The 23,466-nt window shown below is 43.2% G+C and overlaps 1 long non-coding RNA gene across 1 annotated transcript in view; it reads left to right on the top strand.

Moving 5' to 3' along the window:
* Positions 1-1,894: 1,894 nt before the first annotated feature.
* Positions 1,895-23,466, top strand: part of LOC132365252 (uncharacterized) — a 40,805-nt gene continuing 19,233 nt past the window's right edge. The window contains exons 1-3 of the long non-coding RNA XR_009503062.1: positions 1,895-2,085; positions 10,699-10,824; positions 14,535-14,640. This is a non-coding gene — a long non-coding RNA (uncharacterized LOC132365252). The remainder of the gene's footprint in view (positions 2,086-10,698; positions 10,825-14,534; positions 14,641-23,466) is intronic.

Here is a 23,466-nt window from a genome sequence, read left to right as displayed (position 1 = left end):
TTCTTAACACAGCCCCACAGACAGCCACTGCTAATTTATCAAAGTGGCGAGAGAAGACCTGTTTGCCATCCTAGGCCGTGATGAAGATTCACTCTTCCTTCTAGATCTATAACCTATGAATAATTCTGAAGGGGACAGTCCAGGGAGGTGGAAAGAGCCCCGCACATGGAGCCCGATGCCCCAGTGCAGGTCTGCCTTTGCCACCCTCTAACAGAGGATTTTTTTTTTTTCCCTTGAGACAGCCACGTTCCTCATCCTCAAGGTTCCTCTTCTGTGAAATGGAGATGTTGACCCAAGTGCTAGCTGAGGTCCCAATCTGCTGTAACATGCTGGGATTCTCAGTGCCATGTCTTCCCCAGGCACTTGACACAGGGAGAGACAACGATAATGGCAACACCACCATATATCAAGGGCCTCCTGTGTATCAAGCATTGTGCCCAGCACTTCACCTGTGTTATCATCTCATTTACGACTCACAGTGTCTCGTGATGGTATTGTTCTCCACATCACAGAGGATTAGAGAGGGAAAGTAACTTGTCTGAGCTCATCCAGCAAGTCAATGGATTCCGATTTGAACCCAAACCTGACCATTTGCTGCTATGCTCTGCCCGTATCCCCCATAGCACATGTTGTTCTGATGTATCTATTGCAACAGTAGGTCACTCTCCACTTGAGGGCCTTCTCTTGCCCCAGTGGCAGAAGTTCCAGACGTATGGAGAAGTCAATACCCCTGGAAGCAGCTCTCGCATAGAGTAACAGATCAGAGTTGGAAGATACACAACCCAACTCCCTCGCCTCTTGGTTGGGATACTCTGAGGCATGTCTTTTCCCTTCCCTGCCTCGCTTTCTCTCTCCTCTCTCTTCACTTCATGGGATTATCTCCCAAGAAAACTCCTTGCACTCGGATTCTTGTCTCGGGGTCTGTTTCCTAGAACTTAAACCAAGATAACCTTGCACCATGCTATATTGCCATGAAAAACTGAATGGGAATGTTGTAGAAAAATACATTAAAAAATTGTTTCTTAGGTGTTACTGAGTTCCCTTTGAGTTCAAACTCTATAAACCAGTTATTTTAAGGTCTGCACCCCTTGAGTGAGAGAGGTGAGTTAAGGGCACTTGGGGTTTGTAGAGCCTTTAGGTCCATGTGGCTTCGTAGACTAAACCTCTGGGTTCCTGTTTTGTCTTCAGCCACTTTTGTGTCCTCAGACAAGTGTGGAAACTCCAGAGGCCTACTTCTTCCTCAGTAAAGAGAAAGCTCTGTGACTCTGACTGAGATTTTAGATCTTGGACTCAAGGTAATCCAGCATAGATTGACAAACCCACAGTTAAGGCTGGAAGGCCTCACTTCACGCAGCTGCCAACTTTGCATAAAGGAAATAAAGGCCCTGGGCACTGGCAGGCAGGAAAAGGCACAATAGTAAACAAGGAAACAAGATGGGTAGAGATAAAGGGCTGTGCAGTCAGTCCCAGGTGAAAATGTTAATTACAGTGCAGCCTCTTGGATCAAGATGGAACGAAAAATCCCACAAACTACAATGAGCCAAGAGCTAAATATGCAGCCATTATGATGGGGTTTTTTTTCAAAGGGCCATGATACTCAGTTATAGCTCTGAGATGTTTCTTTTCATCCACGTAATACTTTTACACATTTAATGACTTCTTTTTAGCCTCAACCTTTAGTGGCAGTGGCACTACTGAATGCCACGCCTTCCAGCCTTGCCTTGATGGTGGTGGTTGTGGGATCGGCTGAAGTAATTCTTGCTATTTTATTAGAGGAATTTGTGAAGAGGACAAGGTCCCCAGTGGACTTGAAAATAAAGCAAAGAAAGCATCCCATGTGACTAAAGTTCTCTGCGACTCCCTGCCTGCCGTCAAGCTTGGGCTGTGATGTTAATTTTTCCATCTGCTTTGGCTGCAGGTAATTTGGAGATACCAACGTCATCAGACCATCTGTTCAGTAAAACCGCAGCAATGCTTTTCCTCCTGCGTCATTTATGCCTCGACAGTGACTTTGGGCTATTTTCAATATATGCTGGGCAGAGACGAAATTGTGTTCCGAGTGGTCCCTTAGCATCGCATCAAAGGGTAAGGACTGAATACTAATTCCCTTTGCAATTATTTGTATAAGATGCAGGTATAAACAGAGTTACTAAAACTCATGGTTAATCCCAAGACAAGGGAATGCAGGTAGTTGGCATGTGAGTGGTCACACAACATGATTTGCTTTCTTCCTGATGGTTTCCTGACAGACTCAGTTCGTACAGTCTGATCGTTCTGGCGTTGTTGATTATTGAAAAGCTGTTCTCAGAATGACATTGTTCAATGCCAGGCATGTCTTTCCACTCTCCACTGTGACTGAATCTTCTGAATAATCTGATCCAAGTGACATTTATTGAGTACCTACTATATGCCAGTCAGTGTGTTGGAAGTGAGTGTACAAACAGCATAACACAAAGGCCACGCCCTTCAGGGGCTCACGGTCTGGAAGCAGAGATAGGCACATAAACACAAAATTAATCTCTCTGTGACTCAGTTTTCTTGTTATTAAGTGGGAGTAATTATAGTACCTGCCTCTTGAGTTGTTCTGAGGGTTGAAATGTAAAGCGGAAACATAAAATGTGCTTCATAGATGCTAGAAAACAAACAAATATGCAGCCATTAAGGCTACTGTGAAGGGCTTCATCAAGTGCCACGTGGGCACTGGCAAGGGAGGGGTTAATGGGAGAGGTCAGGTGGAAGATGCAGTGTGGGTCAGTCCACCTTGAGTCCACCTGATGCCATGGTGGATGTTTTCTATGCATGCGGACAATTTCTCTCCTCAAGCCCTGAGCCCTTCTGCTTCTATGCATGAGCAAGAGCTTTCTGTGGCATCAGTGTGGGTCTCACTGAACCTGTGCTTGGGGTAGCTGGGAAGCTCTGGGCTTGACTGCCCCCAGGGGCAACCCTCAGCCAAGGAGGGATGGAGTCGGCAGATAAATATCCAGCCTCCCTAATCCATGGCGGTCCAGTTCCAAGGCACACAGACAGTCCCTCAGCGGCCCCAGCAGGACTGAGCCCAGGTACTCCCAGCAGGGACCCTCCACTGGTTTGTTTACCCACCTTCAATGGTTTTGCACCCACCCTTCCCTATCTCACATCTCCACTCCTTTACTTGTGCAAACAAACTATCTGCACCCAAGTCTTGTCACAAGTTTTGCTTTTGAGGACACTCAAACTTCAAGGACTTGGAGATGGGGAAGGAAGCTATGGAAAAGAAGTGACGTTTGAGGGAGGCCTTGAAAGACAGTTAGGAGTCCAGCAGGTGGGGAGATGGAAAGGCCTGAACCAGGAACACAAAGAGGCAGAGGCATGGAGGCCTGTGGACATGTGGAGTCTGGACCTGCCAGAGTTGCTGGATCCCCAGGTTCACAGAGGGCAGGGAGAGCCAGCAGCACTGAGAGGCTGTCCAGGGGCAGCTGAAGTAGAGCCCTGCCTGCAGAGTGGGTCAAAGAATAAAAAGCATTCCTTCTTTGCACAATAAGATCTATTTAAGAAACAACAGGCACACGAAAAGATGTTCAGCGTCGCTAATTATTAGAGAAGTGCAAATCAAAACTACAATAAGGAACCACCTCACACCGGTCAGAAGGACCATCATTTAAAAGTCTACAAATAACTAATGCCGGAGAAGGTGTGGAGAAAAGGGAACCTTCCTACACCGGTAGAGGGAATGTAAATTGGTGCAGCCACTATGGAAAACAGTATGGAGGTTCCTCAAAAAACTATAATTAGAGTTGCCATATGATCCAAAAATCCCGCTCCTGGGCATATACCCAGACAAACCTATAATTCGAGAAGATACATGCACCCCTATGTTCACAGCAGCACTATTTACAATAGCCAAGACTTGGAAACAACCTGGATGTCCATTGACAGATGAATGGATAAAGAAGATGTGGTACATATATACAATGGAATATTACTCAGCCATAAAAAAGAATGAAATAATGCCATTTGCAGCAACATGGATGGACCTAGGGATTATCATACTAAGTGAAGCAAGTCAGAAAGAGAAAGACAAATACCATATGATATCACTTATATGTGGAATCTAAAACATGACACAAGTGAACATATCTACAAAACAAAAACAGACTCACAGACATAGAGAACAGACTTGTGGTTGCCAAGGTGGAGGAGGGGTGGGGAAGGGATGGACTGGGAGTTTGGGGTTAGCAGATCTATATATAGAATAGATACACAACAAGGTCCTACTGTAGAGCACAGGGAACTATATTCAGTACCCTGGTAAAAACGATAATGGAAAAGAATATGAAAAAGACTATATATATATATATAACTGAGTCACTTTGCTGTACAGCAGAAATTAACACAACATTGTAAATCAACTATACTTCAATAAAATTTTAAAAAAGAAAGAAAAGAAACACAATGTCTTATCAAGATCTATTCCTTTGAGTCCTGCTCCTGGGACAGGCCAATTCAGTCCTAATGATCCCAGGATTCCCCAGAAACGCATACGGGAAGACAGATGTAAAGGGAATTAGAAGTGGCTCACTGGCTAGCTAAAACATGGCAGATAAAAGAAGGTGACAGGCAGAGATAAGTAAAGATGGATTTTCACTGAGAGAAGAATAGTCTCTCAGTTATCCCTTCTCCAGAAGCATGGCAGAAATGTTAGTTACTTTTACTTGCTGACAAAATTTCATCTTTGTTACAGGGGTGATATGTCCAGCCACAAGTGATGAATCTTGATTGATTTAAGTCAACTGTGACAATCCTGTTTCCTTATTACTTATCTTATGCAGCCAAAAGTTGCCATGTGACTAGTTCTAACCAGTGACATGTAAGGAAAAGCTCACTGCAGGATTTGAGGAAGGCTTTGCTTTCCCGATAAAAAGAGACAGAATAGGTTGTCCCTGTTCTTTCCTCCTTTTTTGTGAGTTAAATGCAGACGTGATGCCTGGAACTGCAGCAGGCACATTGCAACCATGAGGCAACAAGCCAACACACTTAAGAATGACTGAGTGGATAGAAAAGAAAGTCAGAAGGATCTTGTCTGCATTAAGCATTATCCTGGGCTGCTGATATATGCAACATCTGCTACAGAGAAAAATAAACCTCTATTTGTTTAAGCAACTTATAGTTGAGTTTTCGGCTTCTTGTAGCCTAAAGCATTCCTAAATCCTAAAAATTTTCTCTGTCAAGTTAAATCCCCAAGTCCTTTAAAAAATACTCTTACATGTGATTTTGTGACAGTGACAACTAATTAGAAGTATCATTAGATCAATAAAATCTTGGTTAATTAGAATTTAACTCAGTTTTGAGAAGATCCACTGATCAAAGTTAAGTGGCACAAAGTATGGCAATTAGTTGATTCATTAATTAGGAAGAACTAAAGGTTGAAGGACAGGTATTAGAAGTCAGTAATCCAATATGAAAATAGTCAATTTTCAGGGACTATTTGAAGATAATACTGCATGTATACATATATAAGCATGTACATAGTTTTCCTAGATAACACAGAGTATTTTGCACCCTGCTCTTTATCAGTTAAGAATACATCTTGGATATTGCCCCACATCAGTTCAGAGAGAGTATCCTTGTACTTTTTCTTTTCACAGCTGCATGGTACTCCAACACGTGACTATCTCATGGTCTATTCAAACACTCTCCTATGGATGGGCGTAATGGGCTTTGCTGTGTCTTCCCAAAACTCATCTGTTGAAGCCCTAACCCCCAGTACCTTAGAATGTGACTGTATTTGGAGATAGGGACTTCAAAGAAGTAATTAAGCTTAAATGAAGTCATAAGTGTGGGGCCCTAATCCAATAGGACTGGTGTCTTAGAAGAAGAGGAAGAGAAACCAAAGAGGCAAGCACACAGAGAAAAGGCCATGTGAGGACACAGCCAGGATGTGAGCCTGGGAGCTGGCCACTGCTGAGAATCCCCTCAAAATACCAGCATCACAATGAGGTACCTCCTCATGCTGGTCAGAATGGCCATCATTAAGAAGCCTACAAATAACAAATGCTGGAGAGGGTGTGGAGAAAAGAGAACCCTCCTACACTGTTGGTGGGAATGTAAATTGGTGCAGCCACTGTGGAAAACCGTGTGGAGGTTCCTCAGAAAACTAAAAATAGAATTACCATATGATACAGCAATCCCACTCCTGGGCATATATCCAGACAAAACTATAATTCAAAAAGATACATGCACCCTTATGCTCATAGCAGCACTATTCACAATAGCCAAGACATGGAAACAACCTAAATGTCCATCGACAGATGAATGGATAAAGAAGATGTGGTACATATATACGATGGAATACTACTCAGCCATAGAAAAGAACAAAATAATGCCATTTGCAGCAACATGGATGCATCTAGAGATTATCATACTAAATGAAGTCAGAAAGAGAAAGACAAATACCATACGATATCACTTATATGTGGAATCTAAAATATGACACAAATGAACCTATCTATGAAAAAGAAACAGAATCACGGACATAGAGAATAGACTGGTGGTTGCCAAGGGGGAGGGTGGGTGGAGGAGGGAAGGACTGGGAGTTTGGGGTTAGCAGATGCAAACTGGTATATACAGAATGGATAAACAACAAGGTCCTACTGTAGAGCACAGGGAGCTATATTCAATATCCTGTGATAAACCACAGTGGAAAAGAATATGAAAAAGAAGGTGTGTATATATATATATATATATATATATAACTGAGTCATTTTGCTGTACAGCAGTAATTAATACAATATTGTAAATCAACCACACTATAATTTTTTAAAAAATGGAAAAAAAAAAACCACGCCAGCATCAAGAGGCCTTTGCTTTGGGACTCCAGCCCTCCACCTGGTGAGCCCTCGCTCTCTCCCCAGGCAGCTCTTGTGACAGGTGTAGCTGATCGTGCTCCCAGGTTTGGCCCAGGGATGAACCCATGGCTGCTGGCTCTCCTGCAGCTCCATGGGCAGGTGAGGGGAGCACGGATGCCTGAGAGTGGTAAAGGGGGGGAATTGGCACAGCTCTGCCACAGGCTGTCTTCCTCCACCGTTTACTATCCCACCTCCCAGACTAACTCTCTCTACCTGGTGACTCCAGGCTTCCAGCATCCCTGGGGCTCCTGGGGGAGAAGGGCTCCAGGCTGAGATGTGGTCTTCAGCCCAGCAGTGGTGGGTTCCTCCGTATGCTCACCTGTCAATGTGCTCCCCATTCGCCATCTGCCGTCCAGACAGTCATTAGTAACTGTCATGTGATGATTAACCTGCTCCCAGTCTCCACACTTTCGGGGATTTATTTCCGCTGGAACTTCTGTGTCATCATTCCAGTGGGATTTGGAGAGAGAATGGGGAGACAATTGCATGTGGTTCCCTCACCTTGACCTAGAAACCTGCATTATTATAGCATAATGTAGTGCCAAGGGCACTTGACCAGAAGGTTAGAGACGAGAGTCCTTGTCCTAATCTGATCATCATCTCTGTCCCCATGTACTTACTCTCCTTTTCCTCATCAGCCCCTTACAGCTCCAACATCCGAGACTCTTTAGGGAACACATTCCCATAGAGCTGACCCCTACCAGCTGACTCTATGAGCCTTATACCCTTTCTTCCTGTCACCCCAATGCATCACAAATGAATATTTGTGTCACTTGCCTTTTTCCCGCTGTCCAAGAACCTTGAAAGATTTTGACCAGAAACAAAATCAGAAGCAAATTACTCAGTGAGAAGTGAAAGCTTAGGAGTCTCCAAATGAGGCAGAATCCTTTCGCTCCTTTCTTATTTTACAATTCCCTGCTAACAGTAGGCTCTGTTCTGTCTTATGACCTATCCTCTCCAGGAATGAGGAGACACTGAAAGGGCCTAAGTGAAAAGATTAGGCAAGGGAAGTAGCAGAAGTAAAGCTAACTACTGCTTCCAGAGTGGTGAGAATGTATTCATTCATCCAAAGAGAAGCTGTTGGGACCCAAGGACACTTAAAACACAATGCCTGCCCTCCAGGAATCTATAGCTTCATCAATCAGATTTTCCATCATGGAGCCAAATTGGAAAGGAGCAGTCAAGTGTTTGCTGCTCTAGATAAATGTGAGGCCGCGTGAGAATTCACTTGGTGGAGTCTGCAGCCTAGAGGGGTGGAGTCTGCAGCCTACAGGGGTGCATTCTGTTATTGCCAACAACATGCCAAAGACTGAAATGAAAGACGTAAATCTCATCAAGAAGGAGTCTTTGGAGCATACGGCACGGAGATGGACCAGCTCAGAGGGAAGGAAGTGTGTCGACACGGCATTGCCAAGGTGATGCAAGGAGAACGGATGCAGGGATTCAGAGGCAGCATCTCAGCTCACCTTGCACTGTTTGCCCATCCAGAAGAGGCCTGCTGACACTAGGCAAGGGTGGCATAGATCTTGTGTGGAACACTTATTTGGTGATGGGCTACTGTTTATAGTGGTGAGTAAAAAGATTAGGATGGTTTATTTAGGTCATTTTCGACATTCACCTCAGATACCTCTGGCCTCATAACAAACTACCCCAAAAGCAGCAGCTTGACGACACAACCATTTCATTATTATCCCGTACAATTTTGTGGGCCAGGAACTTGAACGTGACTCAGCTGGGCAATTCTGCTGTTCAATATGGCCTCAACTAAGATCACCTAGTGATTTCAGCAATGGCGTTCAGATGGCGCATGAGCTGGTCTGGAGGATCCAAGACAGCTTCACTTACACGTCTGGTGCCACGGTGACGGAAAGAAGGCTGTGTCCAGCTGTTGTCGAGAGTGCCCACATGTGACCTCTTCAGCACGGCGGTCTCAGAGTAATGACACTTCTTACGTGGCGGCTCAGCGCCCCAAGAGAATGTGTTCTAAGAGATGGCAAGTGGAAGCTTCCAGTGTCTGAGCTGGGAAACTGCTACAGCATCACTTCCGCCGTATTCTATACAGTCACAGAGCTGCCCAGGTTCAAGGGTAGGGAATACAGACCCCACTTTTCAATAGGAAAGGGGTCAAAGAATCTGTGGCCATCTTTACTCCACTGCAGCATTAAAGAGGAGACTGGAGAGCAGACGCCTGCAGTATACTAGTCATAGGGTGACCAACCATATGGTTTTCCCAGGACTGAGGGATTTCCCCGGACCCTCCCAGGCAAATGCAGTCAGTTGATCAACCCGTCTACTCAGCTCATTCCTGTCACCATAACCTTGACAGCCACAGCAGTTTCTTCCCATCTTTGTATGCTATTGTCTTCTTGCAGGAGATTTGTGTTCATGTGGGTTGTAGCTAAGGAGACAGCTCAGGAAACAGCTTTCTGAAGCTGAGGTCGGAAAACATACAGGCATTTGCAAGTAAGGAGAAAAAGATACACAGTGGTATTAAGTGGAGGTTAAGCAAAAAATGTCTTGTGCTATCTTTCCCACAAGTCACAGTCAGATCTCATTTTTCTCATTCTAGTGTCATTGTATTTAGTCACAACTTATTTTTTGTTTGCTCTTCCCTCGACCCCTCCTTAGGCAAGTGCCCAGGGCTGGATGAATATCTCAGCATAGCAGAAAGAGCAGAAAGCACAGGTTCAAGTTCCTCCTTTGTCACATCTCTTATAATGTGACTTTGAGTACCTCCCTGGACCTCTCTCAGTCCTGGTTCCCTCATCTCAAATGATTTTGCCTGATTTTCTGATGGCCAGTGTCCACAGCAAGTGAAAAATCACATGTTTATTCAACATTTTGTATCAATGACTTGGATGTGAGCCCTGAGGGTGTAACAGAAATTTTCAGGCCACGTGCAACTTTGGAGGGAGAGCTACTACACCAGATAATACTCAATATCCAAAAAGATTTAACAGGCTGGAATGATGAGATAAATTTAATGAGATGAAGTTGAACAGAGAAAATGTAAAAGTTTGAACTTTGGCCTATTAAAGCCCAACTCAAGTACAGAATGAGGAACAGGGATTAGTAACAACGCATATGAAATTATTTGGGAGTTTTAGTTGACTGTAGGCTGGGTATGAGTCAACACTACCATGTGACTGTGAGAAATAAAAGCTGATTAATGGAATCAAGATCTCAAGTGAGGGGGGGGCTCATCCTTTTCTAAACTGAAATGGAGGAACCACATCTGGGGTATATATTCATTGATTTGGGATCCCAACACTTTAAAGGGGTTAAAAAAACAACTTAAGCTTGTTCAGAGAAGAATGTACAAGATTGAATGAGAACCCCAAAAGTGGAATGGTTAGCCTAAGGGGCCAAAAACCCCTGGAGTACTAAATAGATTTCCTTAATGCACTGGAATTAACAGACTGCCCCAAGTACAGAGAATTAAGGTCTAAGTGTAAGAGTTCCAAGGAAATCGGTTTTATTCATGAGAAAGGATTATTGACTACAGAACTGTGTCCATGATGGTGTCCATGTCACAGGGCTTCCCTGGGGGCAGAGCATAGAAGGACAGCCATCGCGCACTTAGGAGGATGTATTTTCCTAAGACGGTCATGCCAATACACATCCTATCCCATATGTTCTTACAACGTGATGTTGCCACTCCTCCATCCAGGGATGGGGGCCTATATTCTCTCCCCTTGAACGTAGGCACATCTTTGTAACTATGTTGACCAGTAGAGGAAATAATCCTATGTGACTTCTGAGGATAGGTCATCTGCCTGGCGCTCTCTGTCTCCCTCTCTCTCTCTCTCTCTAGGTACTCTCGCCCTGGGAACCCAGTCACCATGCTGTGGGAAAGCCAAGCAGCCACATGCAGATGTCCTAGCTATTTCCTAGCTATTTAAGTCTACTCAGCCAAGAGCCAGCAGGAACCGCTACACATGTGAGTAAATGAAACTTGAGATGATAATCTCCCATCCTTTTAGACTTTTCAGCTGAGGCCCCAGACATTATGGAGCAGGGGTCAGCCAGTTCTGCTCTGCGCTGTCTGAACTCCTGACCCCGCAGATCCATGAGCAGATATTTATGTTACTATACTTCGGGATAATTTGTTATAGCAACCAAAGTGCCTGTAATAGAGGGGTCCTACCCAAGGCCTACTATCTATGGTCCCCTATCCAGGAAGAGGGAGAGGGAGTCTGAATGATGGTTCGGACTGGAAGGATGGGGCTAGGGGGTATTAAGAGACAGGCAAGGGTGTTGGGAGAGTAGAGAACAAGGTATTGAACAGATGGGATCAAGGGCTTGGGGAACTAAATCTGAGAACTGGGGACTCTAGGCATGTAGTTAAGTAGGCATTTACTTTACAAAGGTTTGCTTTGTAGCAAAGAGTGGCTCCAGATCAGGGAAGTGGAGGAGCTATCTTAGCAGGCAGTGGGGGGCTTCAGCATATGCTATAGAGAGGATTTGGACATCAGATGGGTGGCTGGCTGGACTAGATGACGACCTTTAATGTTCCTTTCAATCCTGAAATTCTATGAAGTTCTTAGAAAAGTGTAAAACACTATGTAGAAGTATGTACTATTATTAATGCCTATGCTATGGGCCCAATAAGAAGAGGCTTAATACGAATTGGTGGGAAGCTGGAAGTCGAGGCAGGAAGCTAAACTATTCTCATAGGTTTAATAGAGGCACAACTGGAACCCCCTCGTGGGGCAAGATAAATGCCCATTACTCCATCCACCCTGCTCTAACCTTCAGTCACGCATTAGATTCCAGGCCTCAAGGAATTAGCTCCTAGCAAAGATGAGGAAAAGTGTGGAAGAAGAAATAAAGCCATGTGGAAGCAGGTGACACCACAGCCAAGCACTTACCCACGGGGAAGAGGTAAACCCCACTCCAGGAGCCATGCTTGTGAACAAATGATACATTGTTGAAGAACGGGGGTAAAGGCAACCAGCAGAAAGTACCTGCTCCTGCCCAAGTTCTCCAAATAGTTAATAATATCTCTACTGATGCATTTATTGCAATAGCTTTTAATTTTTTTTTTCAATTGGACTGACTTTTAACTTCTAAAGGGCAGGGATCAGATATCTTCATGGCTCCAGTGATTAGCATAATACCTCAAAGAGAACAGGAGCTCAATAATTTTTTGATGAATGGGTAGATAGAGGGAATGGCTGGCTGGCTGGCTGGCTGAGATATTTGAAGGCTGGCAACCTTACCACCCAAGTGTGGGCTTGCTATTCTGTTACTGAGTAACTTTGGCCCAGAGCCTTTGGAGATGGTTAGGTGAGGAGTACAGAGAAATCTGGACTTTAGTCAGTGATCACATCTGCCTCTACTCCTCCTCCCTACAACTGCTCTATAAACCACCATGGAACCCTAGGATGGGTCCTTTACCTTTTAAGCATATTGTTCATTTAATAAATATTTATTGGGTACCCCATCCCTGTGCTAGGCACTGGAGGTAAGGATATAAATAAGCTGTGACCCTGACCTCTCATAATTAAATAAGCAATCACATACTATTTCATATGTGCAATGATGGTGGAAGAACAGGGCACTGAGGGAACATAATAGCAGATATCGACCTCGATCTAGGGAAGATCAGGGAAGTTTTCCCATAGGAAATGACATGGGGAGTGGGAGCCAGGCACAATGAACAGGGTGAGTATTCCAGGCAGAAAGAAGAGTATATGTTCGAAAGTCCAGAAACGAGCTGAAGCTAAAAGAGTTTCAGAAACTGAGAGACATACCCTGGGACCAAAGCTTGAGCCATCAACAAGTGTGAAGACTCTACGAAGATCCCTTTTTATTAGAACTGAAAGAAAGGACTATTAGCTAAAAAGCCTTTTTGCTGTCCTGAAAGAACCAAATGACAAGCCCCTGGCCAGGTAGGACTGTGTTTTTCTCATCTTGGTGACCACAGAGGAGTAGCTTTCTTGCACAGAGAAGGAACTCCGCACCTATTGCACACCTAAAACTTCCCCTGACACATGAGCAAGGTCCAATTTTCTTCTAGAAGACGCTCTGCTCCAGGGTGGTCAGACTGAATGAAGGGAATTTCCTTGTGGTCCTGAGTATTGGTCCTGTGTAAGCCTTTGGCTCTCTCCTAATGACTGCATATCCATGTGGTTTTGTCTTCTTCTGAGTTTCCCAAGAGGCAGACCCTAAGACAAAAAGTTGGGTATCAGTAGCTCATTGGAGAGATGATCTCAGGAATCACTGGTAAGAGACAGGGGAAGTGAGACAGGCAAGGAATGAAGCCAATAAAGGATGTGTTGATGAGTTTACTGCTGTGGGAGCCGAGGGCTCCATCCTGTGTGAACCTCTGGGAAACGGTGTAGAAAACAACTCAGAGCTGGCTCATCCGAGAAGAGGGAGAGCAGGAGTATTGACCCACCACCTCCCATCTCTCACTGGTTGGGGGAAGCTCCTGAGAAGTTAACTGCCAGCATTTCTGGCCTGCCCCACATGCAGGCAAAGGAAGTGAGGGGTTATGGGCTGGCAATGATAACATCTGCTACTCGTTCCCTCCCACTCAGGCCCTAAGCTCTGCTCACATGCTCGGGGAGAGAGGAGATCAGGCCCCTGAGTTCCAGACCACCATCTGGTCTTGGGCTGAGGGGGGATTCCCTGATGACAGGGAGGTTGAGGTCAATCCTGTATCATCTTCAGTCTGCTTGATCTCCTGGGGCACTGAAGAAGTCACTCAATTCTTTGTTGTCTTTTTTTAAGCTTTATACTATCTTCTTCCTACCCATACTCAGATTGTACTTACACTTTAATTTTTCATCTTAGGTACTGCTATAATTTTTGTTTTCAATCAAAATGTTCATTAAAATCTTTTCACTCTCGCAAGCTTCCTTGTCATCTGCCTTACTCTTCCAAATGGCATAGAATTGAACAGACCCGGGAGGGTCCCATGGTGATAGAAAAACAAGAAATAACGAGGTCACTTGGTGACATAAAAACAGAGCTAGGACTCGAATTCAGGTCTCTAGTCTCCTAGCTCAGAGGTTGATGAACTTTGACCCTTGGGCCAATTCAGCCCACTGCCTACCTAGTTTTATAAATAAATGTATATGAGGACATTAAATTACATATTATTATATGGTTTCTTTCAAGCTACAATACCAGAGTTGAGTAGTTGCAACAGAGACAGTCCCAAATACAAAATGTTTACTCTCTGGCCCTTTACATTTTCTGCTCTCCCCCAGGCCTAACTCTCCCATCATCTGTAGCCCCAATACAATCTGTCATTCGGACTGCACAAGAACCCAGAAAAGTGGGGAGCTGTTGTTTAATAGGTACAGAGTTTCAGTTTTGCAAGATGAAAAGAGTTCTGTGGATGGATGGTGGTGATGGTAGACAACAATGTGAATGTACTTAATGCCACTGAACTGTACACTTAAAAATGATTAAGATGGTAAATTTTATGTTATGTGTATTTCAGCACAATTAAAATTAAAAAGAAACAGAAAAAAAAAGAACCCAGAAAAGCATGTCATGTTTCCCACTTTCTAGATGAGAAAATTAAGGCACAGGAGGTTAAGTGACTTGCCCAAGATTACGCAGCTGGTTAAGAGGCAGAGGCAAGACTCAAATCCACATCTCCTGACTGTGTGTCTATGTATTTTTTCTACCCAGACTCTGCTGCCCTGGGCTCCATCATGCCTGTCCTTGGTTTAACTCCTAAATAGCTGTCCATTCAGGCAACGGCCTCCCTCAATTGATGTGCAGCTTTCTGTAGAGTGTGAGTAGTCTAGGTATATATCTTTATGTTCTTCTTGTTGCCTTCAACCCAAACAAACATAGCTCTGGTACATGATAAGTTACAAGAATCCAGGAACAGGACATAAATTTTGATAATGTAGGTGTGTTTTTTGTTTTTTGTTTTTTTTATAAACTGTAATTTATTGAAGTGGAAATGTAAGCCTTTCAAATGCAGAGGACTGGAAAGATTTGTAGCATACCCCGCGGGAACTCAGTCTCGGCTGGTTTGAGAAATACTCCAGAAGGTTTGGCACACCCAGTTGTAGCCATTCTAAGCAACAGCATTTTGTCTGATATTCCAGTGGGGCCCTATGATTCAGATAACTGTCTAACAAATATATCAATGATAAAAGAAAAGAATTATGAAAATTGTACACGTTTCATCGGAAGTATGTGTGTAGGTGAGTAATATCAAGAATCACTCTTATACTCAAAAACTTTTGTTGTCCCATCATAATTCATCTGTAGCCAGTTTTTACATTTAACCATTTAAATAATATATTCAAATTATGATGAGCAATGAGTTCTCGATTTTATACACTTTTGGGTTAAAATTGGCAAACTAAACTATCATACCACACATGTCTTACCATGTGAATTTGCTCAAAGTGGTCCATACCCCGTTCAATGAGACAAGTCTGCTGTTGGTTCCGTCCCGCCTCTGCTCCCCAGGGCTCAGGCCTGTCTTTAGTTTCATTCCTAAATACCCACCCATTCCTCATGGCTTTCTCTGTGTCTTAAGTGATCTTAGGTGTATGTCTCCCATGTTATCTTATTGCTTCCAACCCAAACAAAAAGACAGCTCTGGTACAAGATAAATTACAAGAGTCCAGGACCACACTTGGACATTGCAGCAATATCAAATTCTTACCATCTTCTCTAAATGCTTTCTCTAAACCTCTGTGTTTCTCACATTGCCGACCAGTAGCCAACAGTCCGCAGACCAGCACCAACCCTCACTTTGGGAGGCATTCGTGGAGATCCTCCTTCTTTATTTTCCAAGGTATGCTGGTTTCCTCTTGTGTGCTCCATGCTGTGTTCTCTCCCATTCTCTCAGTACTGGCCCTGATTCCTTCCTTATTTCTAGGTGTGAAGCAGAACTGAGCTCTCATCAGAATATTGTTAAGGAGGTTTTGATTTCTCTGATAAGCTCTGCCTACCAAAAATACTAAGTCCCTAACTTTACCAACTTTACCTACTTTCCCAAGAGTGGCAGCACCGTACTAGACTTTCTTCTATTCTGAGCACTCCGCCTACGTTTGGGTGGTATCTGCCACTTAGCCAAGGCACAGGGAGGGGCTGTTTAACATCTATGTGACAGGAAGCATCACTTCCTCATTGGCATCCAAGCCGAAAATAGATTTCCCCACTGGGCAGACACACGATAGCCATGACACTACCTGTATCCTGTCATTGCCCTGGAAACGCCTTCTCCCCACCCCTCACTCTGCCCCCAACTGGAGCCCCATTTGATTGACTGCATCCCTACTTGATCACATCATACTGAATATTAAGTAGCAAGAATATTCATTGACTGACAGTTAGCCTGCCTGAATCCCCATCAATTCAAACCTCCCTTAAAGCTACTAAGATTAGGTCCACAGGCTTTCTCTTAACTAGAATAGATGGGTACATATTTTAAACTACACCAACCCCATCTGAAGTGTTAATTGCTGATATACACTGTGAAGTAGCATTTTTAAATGGGTAACGTTTTAGCCTTTACTCCTGGTTAGTGTTTAGACTTTGATGACTAAATTTCTCTAGAAGATAAATTATTTTGAGAACAGTTTGGGACTAGAACAGGCTTCTGTTCAAATTAAAGTTTGTCACCATCATACACTTTGCTTCCACACCCTTTCATCTCCTCCTTTTAGCTCCTTGACTTGTTTATTCTTCTTCATTTCACAGGCGAGAGGTGCCAGCATTGAGGAAGGCAGTGAGGTGCTGGGGAAGGGAAAGGAGCCTCTGACCTCGGGGTAAATACAGAGCAGGTAAAAGCTATTTTAAACACTTAGAAAGAAAACGTCCATTTTTAGTTACAGGGAATTAGAGGAAAAGATTAAAAGTACAAACTTTTTAAAATGAAAGACGTACCTTATTAAATTAAAATCTTGGACAAATGCCATAAATATACTGTAGTTTGAGGAAAGGTTCTGTTTCCTCCATCTATCAAAGTCCCATATCCCAGGACAACTGAGACTCACAGCTTTCCAAACAACTTACCTTCTTAAATCATGACATTCTGTGACAACTCTGGGCCATCACCGGGATTCAGGGTATTCCAAAGATCGGCTTCCTTCTTCCTGGCCTCTCTCCTTTGTGTTGATTCTAGCAGTTGATGTTTAAAGATCAGGACGACAAGAAATAATGCCATTTTCCTCCGCTGCTTTAAACTAAGAATTGTTGAAATCACACATGACTGTCACTCACAGCCGCAATATGCAACTGACACTTTTTACAAAGTTATTTTTTCTTTCAAAACAAGGGTGACAATTCCTGCATAAAATAAATCCTTCATCAACTGGGAAACACAATCACTAGAATTTTTTGGCACACTACATTTGGGAGAAAGAGGTGACTGAGAAGAAAAGAGTCGAATGTTGAGCACTTTTGTTTAAAGCAACTTTCCAAGCTGTATCCCAGACTCAGGCAGGCCCCATGCAATTTCTTTTTCATTCTGCATCTGTGGTTTCAGTCAGTGTTGATCAATGTTTATAGTGTTGGCCCTCGGGCACACTAAGACCCTAACCGTCAAAGGAAGAATAAATACTGTTTGATGCACTGTCCTTCCCAAAGGAAGAAATTAGAGCAGAACACTTCAGGAAGATTTGCAACATTAGCTGAAACCTTCATTTTAACCAACTGATTAAAGAAATTAGAATCCAGACTCCTCAATTCATGTTTAAACTATTACCTCATCTGTAAAGTGAGAACATTCCATTAGAAAGTTTATGAATTTATTTAGCAAAGACTTATTAAGTGCCTAATCTGTGCCAAATGCCTTTAGGATTCTGGAAATAGAGCCATGAACAAAGTCCCTGCACTCAGATGAATTACAGTTAGCAGGAGAGATGGAGATAAAACAAATAATTACATAAATAATTTATAATTGTAATTGTGGTAGGCGTTACAAAGAGCTAGTAGCAAGATGTTATGAGAAAGTATGGGGACAGAGAAACCCAATCTAGGATTCCTAAATCCCAGCGATGAGAGCATGTGCAAAGGTACTGAGGTAGAGTGGAACCCACTCCTTCACAGAAAATGAAAGTAGGAAAACAGAGCTGAAATAGTATAAATAAGTAACCAGGGATGAGGTCAGAGACCAAGCAGTGATGATCAGAAAGGTCAGAACGATGAGTTTATACTTTATCCAAATAGCAATGGGAAATTGTGGCTAAGAAACCTATTTGTCCCACAATATCTGTTCAAGCCTTCTTATTTCAGCAACAGACCCCCAAAATCTAGCCAGATGCACAGCTGCCCAAAATAAAGACTACATTTCCTAGGCTCCCATGTGACTGAATTCTGGCCAATGAGGTGTAAGCAGAAGTGGTAGAAGCAACTTCTGGGAAGTAAGTGTCTTTAAAGAAGAGGGTGTAGTCTTCCCTTTTCTCTCAGGTGGGAATGCTGATGTGATGGCAGAAGTTTGAATAGCCATCTGGGACCGTGAAGGTGGAAGCCACACACTGAGGATAGCAATGCTGCAAGGTGAAAAAGCCCAGACGCCTGCCACCTGAGGGGTCACGCTAGCCATGGATGGACACCCCTGGGCTTCTACTATGTCAGACAAAAGTACACTGAATAACACACCTATCCAAGCTGCTCTGATTTAGACTTCCTGCCAGTCTCTGCTGAGCCTATTCTTTTTTTTTTTTTTTTTAAGAAATTCACGTTATTTATTTATTTATTTATTTATTTATTTATTTATTTATGACTGTGTTGAGTCTTCGTTTCTGTGCGAGGGCTTTCTCTAGTTGTGGCAAGTGGGGACCACTCTTCATCGCGGTGCGCGGGCCTCTCACCATCGCGGCCTCTCTTGTTGCGGAGCACAGGCTCCAGATGCGCAGGCTCAGTAATTGTGGCTCACGGGCCCAGTTGCTCCGTGGCATGTGGGATCTTCCCAGACCAGGGCTCGAACCCGTGTCCCCTGCATTGGCAGGCAGATTCTCAACCACTGCGCCACCAGGGAAGCCCCCAGCCTATTCTTAATTGATATAGAACTCGTTTCTTAAAGATGGAATTTGTGATTGACATGTACACACTACTATATTTAAAATAGATAACCATAAAGGACCTACTGTATAGCACAGGGAACGCTGCTCACTATCCTTTAATAACCTAAGTGGGAAAAGAATTTGAAAAAGACTAAATAAATAAATTAATTAATTAATATTTTTAAAAATTAAAAACAAGAAAGGTCTTTCTTTCATTGTGGGATTATGAGCTCGTAAGTTCACAAATTTCTATGACTTTTATGAGGAACCTGAATATTTAGTATAAGAAACAAAACTGTAAAAAAACTTTTGTTTGCTTATTCATTCATTGTTTTATTCATTCACTTAATCATTTTGGTCCCTGCTATGTACAAAGTACTGGTCTTAGGTGTTGTAGAGGAAAAAATCACAAATAATTTGATGCCTACCCTAAAAGGATTTATAATTTGGAAATACAGGAAGTGGTCACTGGTAAGATGTAGATGACCAAAGAAGAGAGTTAAGGAAAAGCTGATGTTAAGAACATGGACAATTCACAGAGATAAGAAAACCATCACACCCTGAGTGTAAGAGCACTTATAAAGCTATCATCACATAGCTTAAGCTCGTGTAATGCCTCCACTCCAATTCAGAAACTATCTAAACAAATACTCTAAGGCACGAAGTCTCAGAACAGCAGGAAACTTTAGAGGAACCCAGTGTTTGTCCAATGCAATAATTAATAGGATTCTACTGACCTCAGCAGACCACTCAGGCAAAGTAAACAGGCAAAAAACCATTTCCTCCTTTGAAACCAGGGATTAACAAAGAAAACTCAGCCCAACACTGGGCTTCAAACACCTGTTGACAAAATCTGTTTTGTCATTGTCATGGCCCAAAGCTAGTCCCCAATCATATCATAGTTGCTGAGATCTTAAGAGTTAATGCTGTGGATTTACAAGAGAGAAACCCGATCCCGTGTTTAGAAATAGAGTTGAAGAGCCATATGCTTCAGCAAACAGCCCTTTTGGACCAGTTATGAGCCCGCACCAGCTGAAGGAGGAAGATGGCGTGTTATGGAATCTTGGGTGAACGGGCAATAGAGGGAGGGAAGGACTATTTCTGAGCACCTCTGTGCCAGGAATTGTGTAAAGCACTTTATATAGAAGCTTGTTTAATGTTTATACCAGCTCTGTGGGATAGGAATGTTATCTCCTTTTACAGGTAAGGAAACTGAGGCTGAAGAAGATCTGATTTACCCAGGACATGCAACCAGGGCACAACCAGACTGCAATCCAGATGTATTCTGTCCATTAAGTCAGGCTCCATGAAGCTCTCTGGGAGATGGTGTCTTCAGCTGTAAGTTGGAAGTGAGGGCTGTTAGCAGAGAACCTCCAGGGGCATTTTCCTTGTAAAAGGCAAGCTATAGTTCTCCACCTAAAGCCAATAAGACCGTTTCTAAACCTCAGGGATGCCTTCCAGTCCCAGTAATAGCAATCTTCCCTTTGTACTAAATTGATAAATTTAGCATAATAAACCAACTGTCTCTACAGCTATTATTCATCCTAAGACTTGAAAACATCTTAAGATATATGGAAACTGGCACTTTCAAACTTTTATGAGGAAAAAAAACAAAATGAGAAAAATTTGACAACATCAACATTTAAAAATTTGGATTCCAGGTAGCTATTTGCTGCTGGGTTATTTCTCTCTTGGGTAAAAGTCTGGAGGTAGGCATTTAAGCTAGTGTAACAGCTGTTTCATGAAGTCTTCAAGCACACAGGATTCTCCCAGGCCAGGGCCCTGTCATCCCCATGATGTGGCCCTTGTCTTTGTGGTCTGAGATATGTGCTAGAGCTCCAGACACAACATCTGCATAAACCACATTTTTATTTTTAAACCTATGTAACTGCTGAGGGTTGGCACTCACGTGGTGAAATACATGCTCTTACACACTGCTGCGGGGGGGGCTGGTTGTATATTGGTAGAACCTTTCTGGAGGAAAATTTGGTAATTTGTATTATGAATAGTAAATATATACAATCTTTCACCCAGCATTTCCATTTCTATGGGTATATTTATCCCTCTCTCCCCTTGAATCTGGCTGGCCCTGTGACTTGCTTTGACTAACAGAAAGAAGCACAAGTAATAGACTGGGACATCCAAGCTTGGACCTTAAGAGATTTAATGGATAGTTTCCATTTCTCCCTCTTGGGAGTCAGCCAATGTGCTGTAAAGAAGCCCAGGTTTCTGAGGAATGATAAGAGGCCACGTGGAGAGGGGCCTCGGAGGAGGAGACACTTGTCTTTTTTTTCCCCTTTCCTTTTTCTTTTTAAAATTGAAGTATAGTTGATTTACAATGTTGTGTTAACTTCAGGTGTACAGCAGAGTGGTTCAGTTATACATATCTATTTAATCTTTATTTTAAGATTCTTTTCCATTATAGGTTATTACATGATATTGAGTAGAGTCCCCTGTGCCATACAGTAGGTCCTTGTTGGTTATCCATTTTATATACAGCAGTGTGGATATGTTAATGCCACCCTCCTAATTTAAGGAGAGACTGTCTTTGATGATACAGTCTCAGCCAAGCACTCAGCCAAATGCAGCCACATGTGTGACTCCAGTTACAGCACGTGGACCAGAACTTCCCAGCTGAGCCCAGTCAACCCACAGACTCGTGAGAAATAGATCACTGTTGTTGTTTCAAGCCACTAAGCTTCTTTTGAGGTGGTTTGTCATGCAGCAACAGAACTGAAACCATATCTTAAAGAAATAATGAGAGATATCAACAGATATTTATGTACAAGGATGTTCACATAAGTAACAGTGAAACGTTAGAATTCATCTAAATGCCTGTGTTGGTCTTCTGTTTTTTTCTTTGGCTACTCAGAATCCATTCCTACTTTTATTTCATAAGAGAACACAGAATTTCCTTTATGAAAACCTTCTTCCTCATTTTCAGTCAGTGTGATTCCAGTGAGGTTTTTCCCCACACCAGGAGTGGACATATGACTCAGACCCGTCACCAGATCCCCCTGGGATTGGTTGAGGGATGGGACATGACTCATACAATATGGTCACAATCAGTGGATCCCAGACTTGTACAGGAGCTGCAGGAAAGAGTTCTTTCTTTCTTTTGAGACTGTTGACAGAATGATTGAAGACAAGAGTTCCTAACAGGCTGGGAATTAAATGAACTCCCCATGAGGTAGAGCTGAAAGATGGAGCAAACCAGTTCTAGATAACATTTTTGAATCCCAAGGCCAAGCTATACACTAGACTTTCTGGGTATAGGAACCAGTAAAAGTCAGTGGGTATCTTCCATAAATAATTTTTATAAAAGTTCCCATACGGATAAAAGTCACAGCAAACTTGTAGATGTCTTTTCAAGTACTGTGGTGGGTATCAACTGTTTTGATCTGCCCACTTCCATTCCCTCAACTTCTTGTAACAGATCCCATTTTTCTTTGGGGAATTGCCTTTCTCTATTCCATATGGTTTTGGTGGGGCTACAAATCGGAGTATTCTGTTACTCTGGCCACGGTAATCAGTCCAGGAGGAGAGCCTCTGATCGAAGCAGAGCTAATCAGATTCCTTGCATGTGGTTTTATACACGGATCATGGGAAAGAGAAGATCTTTCTTTGCCTGAAGGTAGTTCCCTGAGACACAGGAACCTGGACTTCCCTGAAGGCAGACTACCCCTTCCCTACCACCAGCAGGGAGCCCCCTTAGGGACAGAAAAATAAAATCAGTGAGAATGAGACCACTGCACAGAGAGAGAGCGAGAGAGAGAGCAAACTAATGACATCACTCAAGTCACTGGATTCAGCCCTGCCCAAAGCAATAGCCACCCCTGGACTTCCCAGTTATATAATAAATTCCCTATTGGAATTGGGTTTCTGTCTCTAGTCATGGAAAGACTTACTGTGTTAGTACACTGTCCAGCTTGTTTTTACATCTGATATCAGAACCAGATTTCTGACTGGAGGGCTGGCTGCTCCAGTGTTCTAGTTAGTGTTAAAAGAGAAGTGCCCCCTCCCCCGCCCCATGCTCACATACGTGCAGTCAGCACATTCACACAGTCCCTAAACACCTAGTGGCTGTTGAACTAAACTGGTTCCCTGGTCTCCTAGCAACCAAGCTCCCTTTCCCCTTCTTCACACACTAACACCCTTTGTGACATCTCCTTTTCAAGACTGCCCTTAATGTGTGTGTTTGGGAGGTTAAAAAGGAGAACGCAAGAAAATACACACATATATTTCACCCCAAAACTCGAGACCTGAGACCACATGTGAGGTGGTCTAGCTTACAGATTCAGCACATTCACTGGCAGACTAAAAATAGCAAGAGATTTTTGCCTTGCTGTTTATTTCTTGCTTGCTTATACCTAATTACTTTTGTAAAATTAATAGTACCTATTTTAATCAGCTTGGAAGGTCGTAAGTGGAATAGACTGGGTGGCTTTAGCAACAGAAATTTATTTCTCACAGTTCTGTAGTCTGGAAGACTGAGATCAGGGGAACAGCATGGTCAGGTTCTGGTGAGAACTCTCTTCCTGGCTTGCAGATGGCCACCTTCTCACTGTGTCCTCACATGGCCTTTCCAA

Source organism: Balaenoptera ricei, chromosome 4 (assembly GCF_028023285.1).
Source record: "Balaenoptera ricei isolate mBalRic1 chromosome 4, mBalRic1.hap2, whole genome shotgun sequence".
Lineage (NCBI taxonomy): Eukaryota > Metazoa > Chordata > Mammalia > Artiodactyla > Balaenopteridae > Balaenoptera > Balaenoptera ricei.
The sequence above is the reverse complement of the archived record's forward strand: the minus strand, read 5'-3'. Positions and strand labels throughout refer to the sequence as shown.